Here is a 16,339-nt window from a genome sequence, read left to right on the forward strand (position 1 = left end):
ATATATGGGCTTTCTACTATATAATTATAATTACTTGAATCACCTGGCATGATATTTGTGGTCACAAAATATGTCAAAGTTGGGTGACTTTTTTTATTTTTAATTTTTAAATTCTTACTTTTTTTTTTTGCCATCAACTAGTCATGGGTAAGGAGCTGAATTTTGCCACAGTTGAATTTTTGCAGGTAAGCTCAATGGAGGGAAGAAGAGGGAGGGGAATTTAATTAAAAGTTAGTTGAGTCATTTTGTCAATGATTAGGAAGACCACAAATAAGTCCTAGAGTCAAAGCTTTGTGGTCTTGGTGGAGATCCGGGGTTGTTGGGTGGGAATGGTGGTACAAGAGAGGTAGAAAAATGAGACCTGAATCAATTTTACAAGTTAAATTTAATAGGGCTACTGAATTGATGGGGATATTGAGGAAAAGGTATTATAAATGAAGCTAACAAGGAATAAAGGTCATATGTTGAGTAGTAAACACACCACTGAAAGGATGTTAACATCACCAAAGAATAGCAATGGAGGGGGGGAAAAAAACAGTTGAGCCAGGCACTGGAGTACTCATGAGTAAGAGGGAATTGAGAGAATAGTAAATGACCAAAAAAAAAAAAAAAAAAAAAAATTCAATATAGTACCTGAAAGAATCAGGTAATGAGTAACTAAATTTGACGATATTCTCTTCAAAGATTTGGGGTATTTTGAAGCAACAACAAGTAGAAACATTTTGGAAGAATATAAAACCCAACCTCCAGGTCCAGAAAGAATTGAGTTATGGCAGGAAACTGCCTAAAACTGGGAGGATAGAGTTCAAGGCAATAGTCACATTGGCCCAAAACTATGGTTCTCAAACTCTGTCCTTATCACAAAGGGTTGTTAAGCACAGTTTTCTGGGCCCCATCTCTGCATTTATATTTAATTGACCAGGGATAAACTGAGAATTTGCGTTCCTAGCAGGTTCCCAGGTGATGCTGCCACTACTCATATGAAGGTCACCATTTGAGAACCACTGATCTAATGGCTCTCAACCCTGTATACTCCTCACCTCCTCACCTCCTCACTCCTCCCCTCATTTAGACTTACTAAATGCCCATGCTCCTTCCTTCTGGATTTAACTGATGTGACATAGTCTAGCACAGTAGTGTGAATCTTCTATGATAGTTCTAATATCCAGCCCATAAGTCAGAATCATTGAATGAGAGCAGGGAGAAAGTAACATGAAAAGGCCAAAGAAGCAATGAATTGTTTGATGACCAACTGTGAATTTCTGAAGTCCAGTGCAAGGAAATGGAAGGGCAAGAAGGAATGAAAGATGGGATTCAACTAGGAAATGAACAGAGTGAAGGAATAAGCAAGCACAAAATGGATGGTCTGGGAAACTGGGACTTAAATAGCGTGTGAGACTGTCCTGGATTGTCCTGGAAATCACTGAGCATAAAGAGAATGAAGAGCATGTAGCGATGTCATATAAGCTTGAAATGCTGTGGCTATCAGCAAAACCAAGGGTGACTACTCTTGCCCCAAGATGGAGAGATAGATATAAAATGTTCTTTCACAGGAGAAACAGGCAGTGTCCCAGCTCTGGAAAACCGTGACCTTGTATGTGTTGAGCAATTACTGATATGATGTATTATTCCTAGCACTAAGAGGGAATCTAGAAAATAGGGATAAACAATGATCTGATTCCCTGCTGCTCTATGGTTGGATATGATGAATCTGTTCACTGGAAAACAGGAAATTGAAAAACAAGGTATTTATATGCTTACTTCACTAAGCATTTCTAAAATCCTAGACTACAGGGGAAACTTGTTCTTCTGACCTGGTGATAAGTACTTCTATACACAAGAAATGTTAAAGATTTAGTTAAAATAGAAATGTAAGTCTTGTTTGGACAATCTCTTATTGAGACCAATGTAGTAGACCCTTCTTTTCTTATAGACATGCTTGCCCCTCCAGTCTGTCCATGTTACTTCTTACCTGTCCATTACTTAAAATGTCTAAATGCCTTCTCATAGCTTTTAGGCTACATAATAAATTTAACATAGCCTAAAGCAATAATTACTATAACTTAATGATGGAAAACATAGTACCCAGAGCAAGACTTCCTGGTGGGAAACTCATCATTCCATACTCCTTAATTCAGTGAGTTTAGGAAAATTACTTAAATTTTCCATACTTCGATTGATTATCATTAATTATTTAAGGGATCATAAGTATCTTTCATAAAGTTAAGATTGAATTATTTGATACATATAAATTCCACAGAACAGTGTTGGCAGGTAGCAGGGGCTCAATAACTGTTAGCTATGACTCTTACTGCCAATCCCTATGTGATGACCCCTGCCTACCTCCCCGAGCCTAACTTTGTATGAGGCTCCCAATTCATTCACACTCTGTATTCCAGCCATAATGGTTTTGTTTTCCTCCCTTAAAATTGAGAAGCTCTTTCTTACTACTGACCTTCATATTAGATCTACCATTCATCTTCTCCCCTCTTCACCAAGGTAACTCCCATGCAACATGTAGATTTTGGATGATTGCTTCCTTGGGGAACCTCTCTAGCTAGCTTGTCAAACCCTTTGATAATACTGTGTACTTCTCATGTGAAGCAATTACTACATGTGTGATCACATATTTGTGTGATAATCTGATTAGTTATCTTTTTCTCTGGCTTCCAGCTGCTTGAGGCCAGAGACCGGTTTCTTTGTTTACCAGTATATCAGCAATGTCTTGTACAGTTCCTGCTAGTTAGGTAAATGCATGGCTTTTGAATGAATAAGAAAAGAGGATGTTTAGAAATGGACAATTCCTAAAATTGAATAAACTTGAGTTAAATTCTTAAGTAGGTAATAAAGGCTTTTACTAAGATTAATCTTGCTTACTAAAAGCAAAAATAAATGAAATTATATGCAATTAAAAAGATTCTGAAAATAAAATGAAACCATAAAAAGCAATATATAAAATCAGAGAAAATATTTGCAAATCATGTCTAATAAGGGGCTAATACTCAAGATGAATAAGGAACTCAGACAACTTCAACAGCTATATATATATATATATATATATATATATATATATTCCAACTTAAAAATGGGCAAAGTGATTAGACATTTAGTTCTTTAAAAATGTCCAACAAAAAAAAATAAATAAAAAATAAAAATGTCCAACAGACAGATGAAAAGATGTTCGGCATTACTAACCATCAGGGAAATACAAATCAAAACTACAATAGGATATCATCTCATACTTGTTATAACGACTGTTAGCAAAAATAACAATAGAAGTCTTGGCAAAAAAAAGTGGAGGAAACGGAACACTTGTGCACTGGGAATATAAGTTGGTACAGACAGTATTGAAAAGAGTATGGAGTTTCCTCAAAAAATTAAAAATAATCTACCATTTGATGCAGAAATCCCACTCGTGGGAAAAATCCAAAAGTTATAAAATCAGAATCTTCAAGATCTGTCTGCATTTTCATGTTCATTGCAGCACAATGGTTAAGATATGGAAACAATCTAAGAGTCCATCTATGGATGGTTGGATAAAGAAGATCTCCATCCATCCATATGTACACATACAATGGAATATCCAGCCATAAGAAGAAAGGAAATCCTGCCATTCCAACAACATGGATAGAATTTGAAGGCATGATGCTAAGTGAAATAAGTCAAGGAAAGGCAAACTCTGTATAATATTACTTATGTGGATTCTAAAATAACTAAACTCATGGAAACAATAGAACAGTGGTTACCAGACACTGGAGTCTAGGTGGAAATGGAGAGAGGTTGGTCAAAGAATAAAAACTTCCATTCATAAGATGAATGAGTTCTGGAGATACAGTGTATAGCCTGGTGACTATAGTTACCAACACTGTGTTTTTATTTTTTATTTTTTTTTATTTTTTTTTAAATTTTTATTTATTTATGATAGTAACAGAGGGAGAGAGAGAGGCAGAGACACAGGCAGAGGGAGAAGCAGGCTCCATGCACCGAGAGCCCGACATGGGATTCGATCCGGGGTCTCCAGGATCGCGCCCTGGGCCAAAGGCAGGCGCCAAACCGCGGCGCCACCCAGGGATCCCTAGTTTTTTGTTTTTTTTTTTTTTTTTAATTTTTGTGTTTTTATTTTTAATTGAAATATAGTTGACCTATAACTTCGGATGTACAAGATAGATGATGTACAACATAGATGATTCAACAATTATATATTGTAAAATGTTCACCACAGGGTGGTGCCTGGGTGGCTAAGTCAGTTAGGCTGCTGACTGACATTTTGTGACCTCAGGGTCCTGGTACTGAGTCCTGCACTGGGCTGCCTGCCCAGCAGGGAGTCTGCTTCTCCTTCTCCCACTGCCTGCTCCTCTCCCCACTCATTGTCTCTCCTCTGTCTCTCCTCTGTCTCTCCTCCCCCATCTGTCCCTCCCTCCATCTCCCCCATCTGTCTCTGTCTCTCTAATAAATAAAACCTTTAAAAAATAAAAAGTGTTCACCACAGAAAGCATAATTACATTCTTTCTGCCACCATACAAAGCTATTACAATAATATTGACTATATTCCCTATGTTCTACTTCTCATTTCTGTGACTTATTTTATAATAGAAAGTTTGTGCCTCTTAACCCCTTCATCTATTTTCCTACCCCTACCCCTCTGGGGACCACTAATTTTTTCCTCTTTATTTATGAATCTGTTTCTTGTCTGTTCATGTGTTTTTTAGATTACATATAGAAGTAAAATCATATGGTATTTGTCTTGTTCTGTCTTATTTCACTTACCATATACCCTCTAGGTCCATCCATATTTTTAGAAATGGCAAGATTTCATTTTTTTTATGATTGAGTAATACTCCACTGTGTATAGATAATACATTTTCATTATTCATCTGGACATGTATGTTTTTTCCATAGCTGGGCTACTATAAATTTATATAGGAATAAGCCTAGGGACACATATATCTAATTAGTGCCTTCATTTTCTTTGGGTAAATACCCAGAAGTGGAATTATTTGGTCATATGGTAGCTCTATTTTTAGTTTTTTAGGAACCTCCATACTGTTTTCCACTGTGGCTGCACCAATTTATATTCATAGTTCCCTTTGCTCCGCATCCTCACCAACATTTGTTATTTCTTGTCTTTTTGATACTAGGCATTCTGACTGGTATGAGATGATCTCATTGTAGATTTGATTTGTATTTGCCTGAGCATAAGTTATATTCAGCATCTTTTCATGTGTCTGTTGCCCATCTGTGTGCTTTCTCTGGAAAAAAGTCTGTTCAGGCTCCTATGCCCATTTTCTGTTTCTGGGAAGCTGAGTTGTGTAAGTTCTTTGCATAGTATAGATATTAACCCCTTAATGGGTATAGCATTGCTAATGCCTTTTCCTAATCAATAGGCTGCCTTAAGATTTTGTGGAGGGTTTCCTTCATTGTCTAAAAGCTTTGTAATTTGATGTACTCTGGGTTGTTTATTTTTGCTTTTGTTACCCTGGCCTGGGAAGACCTATCCAGAAAAATACTTTTGAGGCTGATGTCCAAGACATTATTGCCGATGTTTTCTTCTAAGACTTTTTAGGTTTCAGGTCTCAAATTTAGGTCTTTAATCCGTTTTGAGTTTCTTCTTGTGGATGATGTAAGAAAATAGTCCGGTTTCATTTTTGGTCATATAACTGTCCAATTTCACACCACCATTTATTGAAAAGACTCCCTTTTCTCCACTGTATAGTCTAGCCTCCTTTATTACAGGTTAATTGATTTATAAGTGTGGATTAATTTCTGGGCTCTCTATTCTGTTCCACTGAACTGCGTGTTTATTCTTTACCAATTTGGATGCAGTTTACTTCGGTATCCAATTGCTGAGGCTATGATTTCTAGTACTATGTTGAATAAGGTTGTAAGAGTGGGCATCCTTGTATTCTGATCTTTCAGCTTTTCACCATTGAGTATATTAGCTGTGGGTTTGTCATGTATGGCCTTTATTATGTTGAGGTATGTTCCCTTATACCCATTTTGAGAGGTTTTATCATGAATAGATGATAATTTTTGTCAAATGCTGTTTCCACATCTATTGAGCTAATCATACAGTTTTCCACTCTCATTTTGTTAATAAATCAACATGATATACCATATTTACAGATGTTGATCTATCTTGAATCTTCAGCATAAATCCCACTTGATTGTGGCAAATGATCATTTTAATGTGTTGTTGAATGTGGTTTGCTAATATTTTGTTGAGGATTTTTGTATCTATGTTCATCAGTGATATTGGCCTCTGTGCGCGCACGCGTGTGTGTGCGTGTGTCTTTGTCTTTATCTGGTTTTGGTTTGCTATTTGGTTAATGCTGGCCTTGTAAAATTTGGAAAATTTCCTTCCTCTTCAATTTTTTGGAATAGTTTGAGAAGGAGAGATGTTAACTCTTTTTTAAATGCTAAAAAAATTCACTTGTGAAGCTGCCTGGTCCTGGACCTTTATTTTTATTGGAGTTCGTCGATTACTGAATCAGTTTTGTGACTACTAGTAGATCTATTCTGATTTTCTTCTGATTCAGTCATGGAGACTGTTTATTTCTAGGAATTTTTTTCTAGGTTGTCCAATTTCTTGGAATGTAACTTTTTTGTAGTCTTTTATAATCCTTTGTTTTTCTTTGGTGTCTGTTGTGAGTTCTCTTTTCCTAATTTTGAGTACTTTCTTTAAATCTGGCTAAGAGTTTATCAGTATCTTTAATCTTTTCAAAGAACCAAATCTTAGTTTCATTGATCTTTTCTAATATTTTTTGTATCTTTTTCATCTGTTTCTTCTCTAATCTTTAGTTCCTTCCTTCTGACTTGGGACTGTTTTTGCTCTTCCAGTTTCTTTTGGGTATAAGAGTAGGTTGTTTTATTTATTTTTATTTTTTTCCCTTTCTTGTGGTTGGCCTGTACTGTTATAAACTTCCTCTTAGAATTGCTTTTGCAGTAGTAAAGATTTCTCAACTGTTGTCTCTATCTTTGGCTTTCAGGTATTTCTTATTTCCTCTTTGGTTTCTTCGTTGACCATTGGTTGGTTAGTAACCTATTGTTTAGCTTTCACGTGTTGTGGGGTTTTTTCCAACTTTTATAATTGATTGCTAGTCTTATGCCATTGTGGTCAGAAGAGATGCTTGATATGATAAGTTTGATCTTCCTATTGAGACTTGTTTTGTGATTTAACATGTAATCTATCTTGGAGAATGTTCCATGTGTACATGAACAGTGTGCATTTTGCTTTTGGATGGAATGTTCTGTATGTATCTGTAAAGTCCATCTGATGTGTCATTCAAAGCTGCTATACTCTTCTAATTTCTGTCCCAATGATCTATCCATTGATGTAAATGTGGTGTTAAACCCCCTACTGCCGTATTACTGTCAATATCTTCCTTTATGCCAATATTTGCTTTACATTTAGTTGCTCTTTAATTAGATGAACAGATTTTTAAAGTTGTCACATACTATTTTTGGAAGGATCTTTTCATCATTACATAATGCTCTTCTTTGGCTCTTGTTATAGTCTTTGTTTTATTTTTTTAATTTTTTAAAAATATTTTATTTATTCATGAGAGACACAGAGAGAAAGGCAGAGACACAGGCAGAGAGAAGAAAAGCAGGCTCCCTGCAGGGAGCCCGATGCGAGACTCGATCCCAGGACCCCAGGATCATGCCCTGGGCCAAAGGCAGACGCCCAACCACTGAGCCACCCAGGCATCCCATAGTCTTTGTTTTAAAGTCTATTTTGTCTGATATAGATATTAATAACCTGGCTTTTTTTCTGTTCCATTTGCATAGAATATTTGTTTCCATCTCTTCTATTTCAATCTATATGTCTTTAGATCTGAAGGGATTCTCTTGTAGATAGCAAGATAGCATATAGATTTTTTTTTTTTAAATTCCATTCTGTCACCCTGTTTTTTTTTTTTGTTTTTTGTTTTTTGTTTTTTTTTTTGATTGAAGCACTTACACCATTTACACTTAATTATTGATTAGTTTGTACTTAGAACCATTTTATTGTTTTCTGGTTGTTTTTATAGTTCTTCTTTGTCCTCTTGCTCTCTTCCCTTGTGGTTTTCTTTCGTGTTATGCTTGGATTCCTGTCTCCAGTTTTTGTGGATCTATTATTGGCTTTTGGTTTGTGGTTACCATAAGGTTCATATATCATATCCTATGTATAGCAGTCTATATTAAGTTGATGGTCACTTAAAATTGAATGCATGCTAAAAGCTCTATATTTTTTACCCTCCTCTGCATTTTATGCATATGATGTCATGTCTTACATCTTCTTATTTTGTCTCAACTAATTTTTGTAGATAAAATTGATTTTATTACTTTTGTCTTTTAACCTCCATACCCACTTTATAAATCTGCTACCTGTACCATATGCTTGTTTTTACCAGTGAAATTTTTTCTTTTTCTTTCTTTTCATAATTAATCCAAGTTATGGCCTTTTCCTTTCCTTTTCTTCTTAAGAGACCAGTCTAATGGTGATGAACTCCTTTAGCTTTTTTGGGAAATTCTTTATCTCTCCTTCTATTTTGGAGGATAACCTTACCAAGTAGAGTACTCTTGGTTATATTCTTTTTTTCCTTTTAGCATTTTGAATATATTGTGTCACTCCCTTCTGGCCTGCAAAATTTCCGCTGAAAAACTACCTTATAGGCTTATGGGGTTTCCTTGTATGTAACTGTTTGCTTTTTTGTTGTTGTTTTGTGTGTGAACTTAATTGGGCCCATTTTGTTCAGCTCTCTGTGCTTTCTGTACCTGATGTCTGTTTCTTTTCCCAGAAAAGGGAATTTTCCAGCTATTACTTAAACAGGCTTTCTGTCCCTTTCTGTCTCTTTTCCTTCTGGGACTCCTATAACACAAATGTTTGTATGCTTGATGTTGTCACAGAGGTCCCTGATACTGTACTCATTTTGTTGTTGTTGTTGAGTTTGGGTGCTTTCTCCTCTCCCATCTTCCATATCATTGATCTGTTCTTTAATTTCTAATATGCTGTTTATTCCCTCTAGTGTATCTTTCATTTCATATCTTGTGTTTGTCAACTTGTTGTTTTTTTGTTTTCCATATTTTCTATCTCTGTGTTACAGTTCTCACTGAGTTCATCCACCCTGCCTGCCTTCATGATCAGTAAGCATCTTTAGGACTATTTTAAACTTTATCAAGTGGATTGCTAGTCTCCATTTCATTTAGGTCTTTTTCTGGGTTTTTGTTTGGTTCTTTTGTTTGGATTCTATTCCTTTCTCTCATTTGTTTGACCCTGTTTGTTACTATCTATTAGGTAGTTCAGCTAGGTCTCCTGGTCTTGAAAGTAGTAGTCTTATATAGAAGGCATCATGTAGGTTCCAAAAATGCAATCCCTCCTTGGTCACCATAACCAGGTGCTCCAGAGGTAGCCCCTGCATGGGCTGAATGTGCCTTCTTGTGGTGAGGCTTTGACTGCTATGGGTGCTCTAGTGGGAGGAGTTGGCCCTCAGTCTGGCTGTCTGCAATGATCAATCATGACTGCCATTGGTGCATTCCAGAGCAGGGCTTGCCTGGCAGCAGTGTGTGTGGGTGTGCTAGTTCATGGGGCTAGCTCCCCATTTCTCCTCCACCGGGCAGGAATAGCTGTTGGGGGATGGGGGATGAGTTCTGATCCTGGTGGCTGCTACTTGACAGTGTGGTGGTGCAGTAGTAGCTCTAAGGCATGCTGGCCTCAACTGAGGTTACCTGCTGGTTGTGGCAGAGTGGGAGCTGCTTTAGAGTGTCACTTTCTAGCACAGGAGTTGGGCAGAGTGGGTCCCCAGATGAATACCTGGGCTAGGTAAGTATTCTACCAACATAGATGGTGGTCAGAACTGGTTGCCATAAGTGTCAAGTTGCTAGGCTTAAAAAACAAAAAGGCAAGAAAAATAGTATGCGACAGCCTTTATATTCCCAGAGAAAGTTCCTGCAGATTTTTGATCCTCTGGTACACATCTTAAAATTATCCAAGAATCTTGATGGATACCTCAAGTGCTTTCCAAACTGTTGCTTCCATGCTGAGTCTCAGGCAAGCGATCTATCACTCTGTCCTCTAAAAAAGATATTTGGTTTCCTGCAGCCTTCTGGCTTTCCTAGAGCTAAGCGCCACTGTTTTTTCTTTTTTTTTTTTTTCCCAAAACCTTGGTTGAGTGTTTACCTTCCCAATGAAGATCCTTATAGCTCCTATTGCCTGATTTAGGGCTTGATGGCCTCAATTCTCAGGATGTCCCTCAATGCCTGTGATATCCTGGTGTAGCAGGGACCCACAAGTGGGAGAGGCCTAGTTCCCTATCATACCTCCTCCTTGATGTAGTTTTGTGGGTTTTTCTTGATGCCTATAGCTATTGAAAGCCTGCTCTGCCAATGTCAGATCATTTTTACAGTGATTTAGGTTATATGTAGTTGCTTCTTCAGTGTGTCCCTGAAGATGACCTCAGAATCCTCCTGTGCTACCATCTTCCCCTCTATTTGAACATCTTAATACTGCATTCTATATGCACTTGAAAGTTCCTAGTATAGTAGTCAAATGTTCTCACCACCTAAAATGATGGTAATCATGCAAAATGATGCAGGTGTCAACTAATCCTCCTATGGCAATTTCCCAATAAAGAAGTGTATCAAATCATCACATTTTATGCCTTAAACATATACAATGTTATGTCAGTTACATCGTGATAAACCTGGGGGACAAGAATCTTGATTTCCAATCATATCCAAAAATAGATTCTATGTGTTTAAGTCTTTGAATTATTTAGCAGGAAAGAACAGATAACTATTAGATAATTTTTCTATTCGTGTATAAACATTCAGAAAATTGGCAAAGTTAACCAGATTTTGGTTATGGTTCCTCCAATTTAGGGACTAAGCATTAAGGTATAGGAACATTATTAATCTGACTTCTTAATGTGAGGGACATTTGGATAGGCAGCCTTCTTATTTGAAGGCTGTATTAGTTCTGGCTCCTTAGAGAGGGTCTCAGCTTCCTTGTATTCCTCTGAGGGGCAAAATGGTCCTTTAGTCTCTCTGCACGTTGTCATATTATACAGTATTTTGTTGGAATTAACTTCAAATCCCTCCTTCAGTCATGGCTTCCTTTCTGCTAGAGTTTCCAGTGACATGCCAAGTTGACAGTATAACTAATTACACCTTTGCTGAAAGAAAAGCAGTAAGAACTCTTAACCTGGCTTTTCCACAAACTTACATGGTTGTTAACATTGTTCATCATTTCTGACCTGATACCAAACCCATGGTGTGTTCTACTGTGGATGGGGTGGGATGGTGACCGGGGGGTGGTGGTGGGGAGCTGGGAGTGGAATCAGTCAGTGTTGGGTGTGAGGGGGATGTAGTGGTGAAGAAAGGATCAGGACAGGATGCCAAAGTTGAACATCCTGCTTCTTCCTTTCTCTTCCCTTCATCTCTCCAGGGTCAAAGTTTCCTGTCTTAATGTATCTTGCAACATAGTCTCCATATTTCTCATGCTACAGCTTTTAGTGCAGCCCTACCACCCAAATCTACCTGAAAAGGATCATGATATGTACAGGAAAGTTAATAAAATTTAGAAAATACTCTGTCAACAAGGCCTGGCTTTTGTTTCTTCATGTGCTTGAAAAGGATAGTTTTTGAGCTCAAATGCAACCGTGACTTCTTTGGTCTAAGATTTTTTGTCCCTTTGGTGCTAGTAATTCTTGGTTATACTTCTCTGAAGAATAAAGAGGTAGACTAGACAAAGACTGATGGTCAGCAAAGCAAAATTTATTAAGCAAGAGTACAAAGCTCTGGGAGAAGGAGTAGGACCCAAATGGGTTGCCCTTCGAGTTTCTAAATTTAGGGATTTTTATGAGCTCTTTGGTGGAAATATCTTAAGCAACCAGGGTGTGCTGAGTAATGCCAATGAGGATATTAGTCACATATCTGTCTACTAATGAGGTCTGTGCTGGTGATCCTTTTTTCTGACATTGGGGGCTGAGATCTTACCTGCCCCTTTCCTGTGATGCTTTGTGATTAATTGTCCTATTTTAGGACATTTTGCAGAAGTCATTTCTGCAAAGGCTGCAAAACAGAATGTCAGTGTGGTCCTATCTGAGCTGCAGAACAGGATGTCAGTGCTGTTTTATTTTAGCTGCCCTGACTCCATTTTTTTTTTTTTTCTTGTTGGAGACCCCTGCTCTGACTACCTAACTGTACAACTAACTTCTAAGAACTGTACTAAATCTTAGGAGTAATGAATACTGTTGCTTCATTAGGTTTGGAGCTATAGAGAATCCCAATTCAAGGAAAATGAGGGAGTATTTTTTGATGGCTGAAGGTTTTTCCATTATGTTCCTAGTACATTGGTTCAACTAAAAGCTAGAGTTAATAGAAGAAAGAGGAAATGAAGACAAGGGAAATGTGAAGAGTAGATGAGAGCCGAGTGAAGAAAGAAAAGGTAGGGATTGGGGGAGGTGGGGATTCTGCTACCATCTCTTCCATTTCTTATACTGTCCTAACTCCACTGCAGGTAGGAAACAGGAGTGACTGTTACAGCAGGGAACACCCCTAATTTAAAACTGTAAGACTGCTTTTATAGATTCATTCAGAGTAGGGATTTGGTGGTGGTACTTGTCTCCTCATTTTGCAAGTAACTATAATCATTGCCACAGGCCAGAGAAGACTGAAAACCATACAATTTTCCCACACTGGATTTAATTTGCTAGTCGCACACTTTTGTGTGCTCGTGTGTGTGTGTGAAGATTCATGGGACATAGTTCCCTTTTTTTTTTTTTTTAAGATTTTATTTATTCATGAGAGACACAAAGCGAGATGCAGAGACCTAGGCAGAGGGAGAAGCAGACTGCGGCGCCCAATGCTGGACTCAATCCCAGAACCCTGGGATCACACTTTGAGCCAAAGGCAGACCCTCCACCGCTGAGCCACCCAGGTGTCCCCATAGTTCCTATTCAGAAACTATTTCTGAACTAGAAGAGTTTTGATGTGGTTTTGGAATGTTGGCAAGGTCCAGATCCCATGGCCAGGAAAGAATTCTTGAGGTGTCTTTTGTGGAAAGGTGATTGTATTAAAGGATGAGGACAAGACTCATTAGCAGAAAAAGCTGCTAACTGGGGTTGTGAGCAATGACTGATTGTATGCCTGGAAATAGGGGAAGGTAAGGAAAAAGGTAGGTGCCTGAAAGGACTTTCATATACTAAAGACGACCCTCAGGATATGGGAGGCTTGCTATTGTCAAGCTATTGTTTTTTTTTTCCCTCTAGCAAAGCATTAACTTTGAAGACATTTGGGAGTTTCCTGGAGGACTGTCACACATATCCCACCCAGTAGTGAATGGAGGGGAGGGAGGTTGTGGAGTGTCAGCCTGTGTTTTGTCCTCAACTGACCTTTGCTTCCTCATCAGTTTGACTGCCCTTAATTGATTGTTATATAACAGACTAAGTCTAATATCCAAATGTTTGCCTTTATAACGTGGCTGATAGAAAGTTGAGTTTAATTCGTGTCTAACATTGACAAAGTATCCCTGACTACACAGACTTTTATAATTTTCATTATCTATAAGCATTTGTCTTCATTATTTATAATACTAGTAATAAGAATATAAAACAGAATAGGCTGGATTATTTCAAAAGAAATGAGTGGTCACAAAATATCAGTGAATCACAATAGCAAATGTTTATTGCTTGATCACACTACAAGTTAATTACAGATGAGTTCTGACCTTGCCCTGCTGCTGTCACTGGGAGGTCCAGGCTGATAAAGCAGCTTCTCCCTGGAATACCACCAGAGGGAAATCAAAAATCATGACAAGGTACATCTTGGGTCTTAAAATGTTGATCTAGGAGTAAAACCTGTCCTTTCTGCTAATTTTTCATTGGCCAAAGCAAATCATAAGGCTGTCTGAATCAGTGAAACAGGGAAGTACATTGTTGCTACGGAGAAGCTCAGGAGATATTTGGGGATAACAAGATAGCCCATCAAAATAGATAGCATTTAATTAATTATTCTGAACTCCACTTATAAGACTGACACATTTAATACTCATCAGAGTTCTGTTGGGTATATATTAGGTTTTTCTTGTAGATAGGCAATAATGAGTTTGAAGAATTTTGTTCAGGTTTAAAAAGTGGTCTGGGTTGGGATTGGAACTGGATTTTTTTCTGATTCCAAATGTCCTCTCTGCTTAAGTTTTTTGTACAGTGTGTTTTCATAAGCTTTCTGGGATAGGGAGGGGGTTGAGTATTTAAACAGGCTGATGAAAAGCTGAATGATCCACATTACCAGTTAAGTGTTAGGAATATCCAATTTGATGGTAGTGAGTTTTCTCACTACTCTTGTGTAAGGAACCAATCGCCAATAGGCCAAAGTACCTGGAAATGACCCAGTGATTTTCTCTCCTTGGCAACTAATTAGCCTGTAGCCTGGGGACACTTGTGATAGGTGTTCCTAAAACCAATTAAAAGGGGGATCAACTAGGATAACTGAAAAAAGGCAAACCAGATTTGTGAAATATAAAAATTATGTACATAATAGATTACATATGACAACTAAGAGGTATTAAAGTTAAATCTATGAATTTCCTTCGTATTTTTTTAAGGTGCCATCATTTTATGTATGAAAATAGAACTTTAATAAGCTATGAACTTCATAGTCTAACCAATTACCACAGTCTTAAAACCATTTTGGGTTATTGTATAGGCAGCTTTCATTTTCTAGGTGTCATTTCCCTTCATGTACAAAATTACTCCTGCTTCCCATTATCACACTCCGGTTAATTTCTTAAGGCACCACTAAGTGTATATTAAGGCAACATATTGGAGAAATACTGAAACCCAATTATATACCCGTGCTTGTGGTGAATCTGGATGTGAAAGAAACTCTGCCTTCTTGGAGCTAAGAAGTCCACTGCAGTGACTTAATTTACAAAATTTGCAAAGATATTTATGTAATTAGTATCAAATCCTGGCAGCATTAAAGCATTTTGGCAACACTCTTCACCTGCTGTCCTGAGTCTGACAGAAAGTAACATGCAAATTCATTCACTTCAACTTCAGTATTAATTTGTGGACTGAATGGTTGTATTTCTCCTGATATTCATATGTTGAAATCCTATCCCCTGCCTTCATGTGATGGTATTGAGAGGTGGGCCTTGAGAAGGTAACTGATGTTACCTGATAACTGATGAGGGAGGAGCCCTCATGAATGGGACTGGTGTCTTAATAAGAGAGACCCAAGTTGTCTAGTTTTCTTTTCCCCATGTGAGAATACAAGAAGTTGCAACCTGGAAGAGGGCTCTCACCAAAACTTAACCATCCTGGAACTCTGATTTCAGCCTTCAAAACTGTGAGAAATAAATTTGCTTATAGAGTATTTCGTTACAGCTGCCCAAACTAAGATCTATGATTTAACCTACACTACATAGAAGGTAGATATTTGTTAGTCTTGATAATTGCTTATACCTAGATAATTCTATACCAGAGATTTAGAAATCTATCAGAATTGAAAACTTCTGTATTTAAGCTTATAATTTTTGAAGGCTTCAAATTTCCTCATGAAATTAAAATTACATTTAATAATGATTGAATGTTGCCATGAAATTTGAAATGTAGTTATAAGTAAACATAAATACTGGAAAGTATCTTTTGTTAATTAAAGCTTTGACTTGTCATGAGAACTGAAAATTATGTTACTAATAGACTTCTTTCAAAGTCTGTGAAAATGGTACTATCCAGTTAACCTTACTATAATAAAAAGATGTACATTCTCTGGTTTCCAGGATATATGACCATATATTCTCATGCTTGAATATCTTGAAGCACACTGTGAAGCTTAGCATAAAGTAACAGACCCTCAAACAGGTGGATAACATAATTTTCTTTTTCCTAATGTATAACAGAATCTAAATTGCATCTTGCCTTCATTTGAAACCCAACCATTTGGTTATGGTAAACTGCCTTGATGGGAAGTTTATCTTAAGACTTATGTAATCTTTGCCCCTTGTGTATCATGATATTTGGGGAATATATTTTCTGGGGATAACATATGGTGGAACAATCTTTCAGGTTACCTGTTGTGACCCTGAGTTTGCATTATGGGGGGAAATATGCTTCCAATTAACATTGTCCTGTGGGGATGCTATTCTTTATGAATTCAGGGTGAAGAATAGCTAAGGAGTCTGGTCTGTGTCTGACAGCTGGTGCAAAGCACCTTGAATCAATAAAACTCTTATTAATTCCATGCTAAGTACTTTCTATTGGTTCACATGGACATGATTCTACAAAAAACTGTAGATTTGAAAACCTCTAGTACAGGTTATCTTTCAGAACAATGCCAGTATTCCTGAAAAAAGGCC

This window comes from Canis lupus, chromosome 12 (assembly GCF_003254725.2).
Source record: "Canis lupus dingo isolate Sandy chromosome 12, ASM325472v2, whole genome shotgun sequence".
NCBI classification, from domain to species: domain Eukaryota; kingdom Metazoa; phylum Chordata; class Mammalia; order Carnivora; family Canidae; genus Canis; species Canis lupus.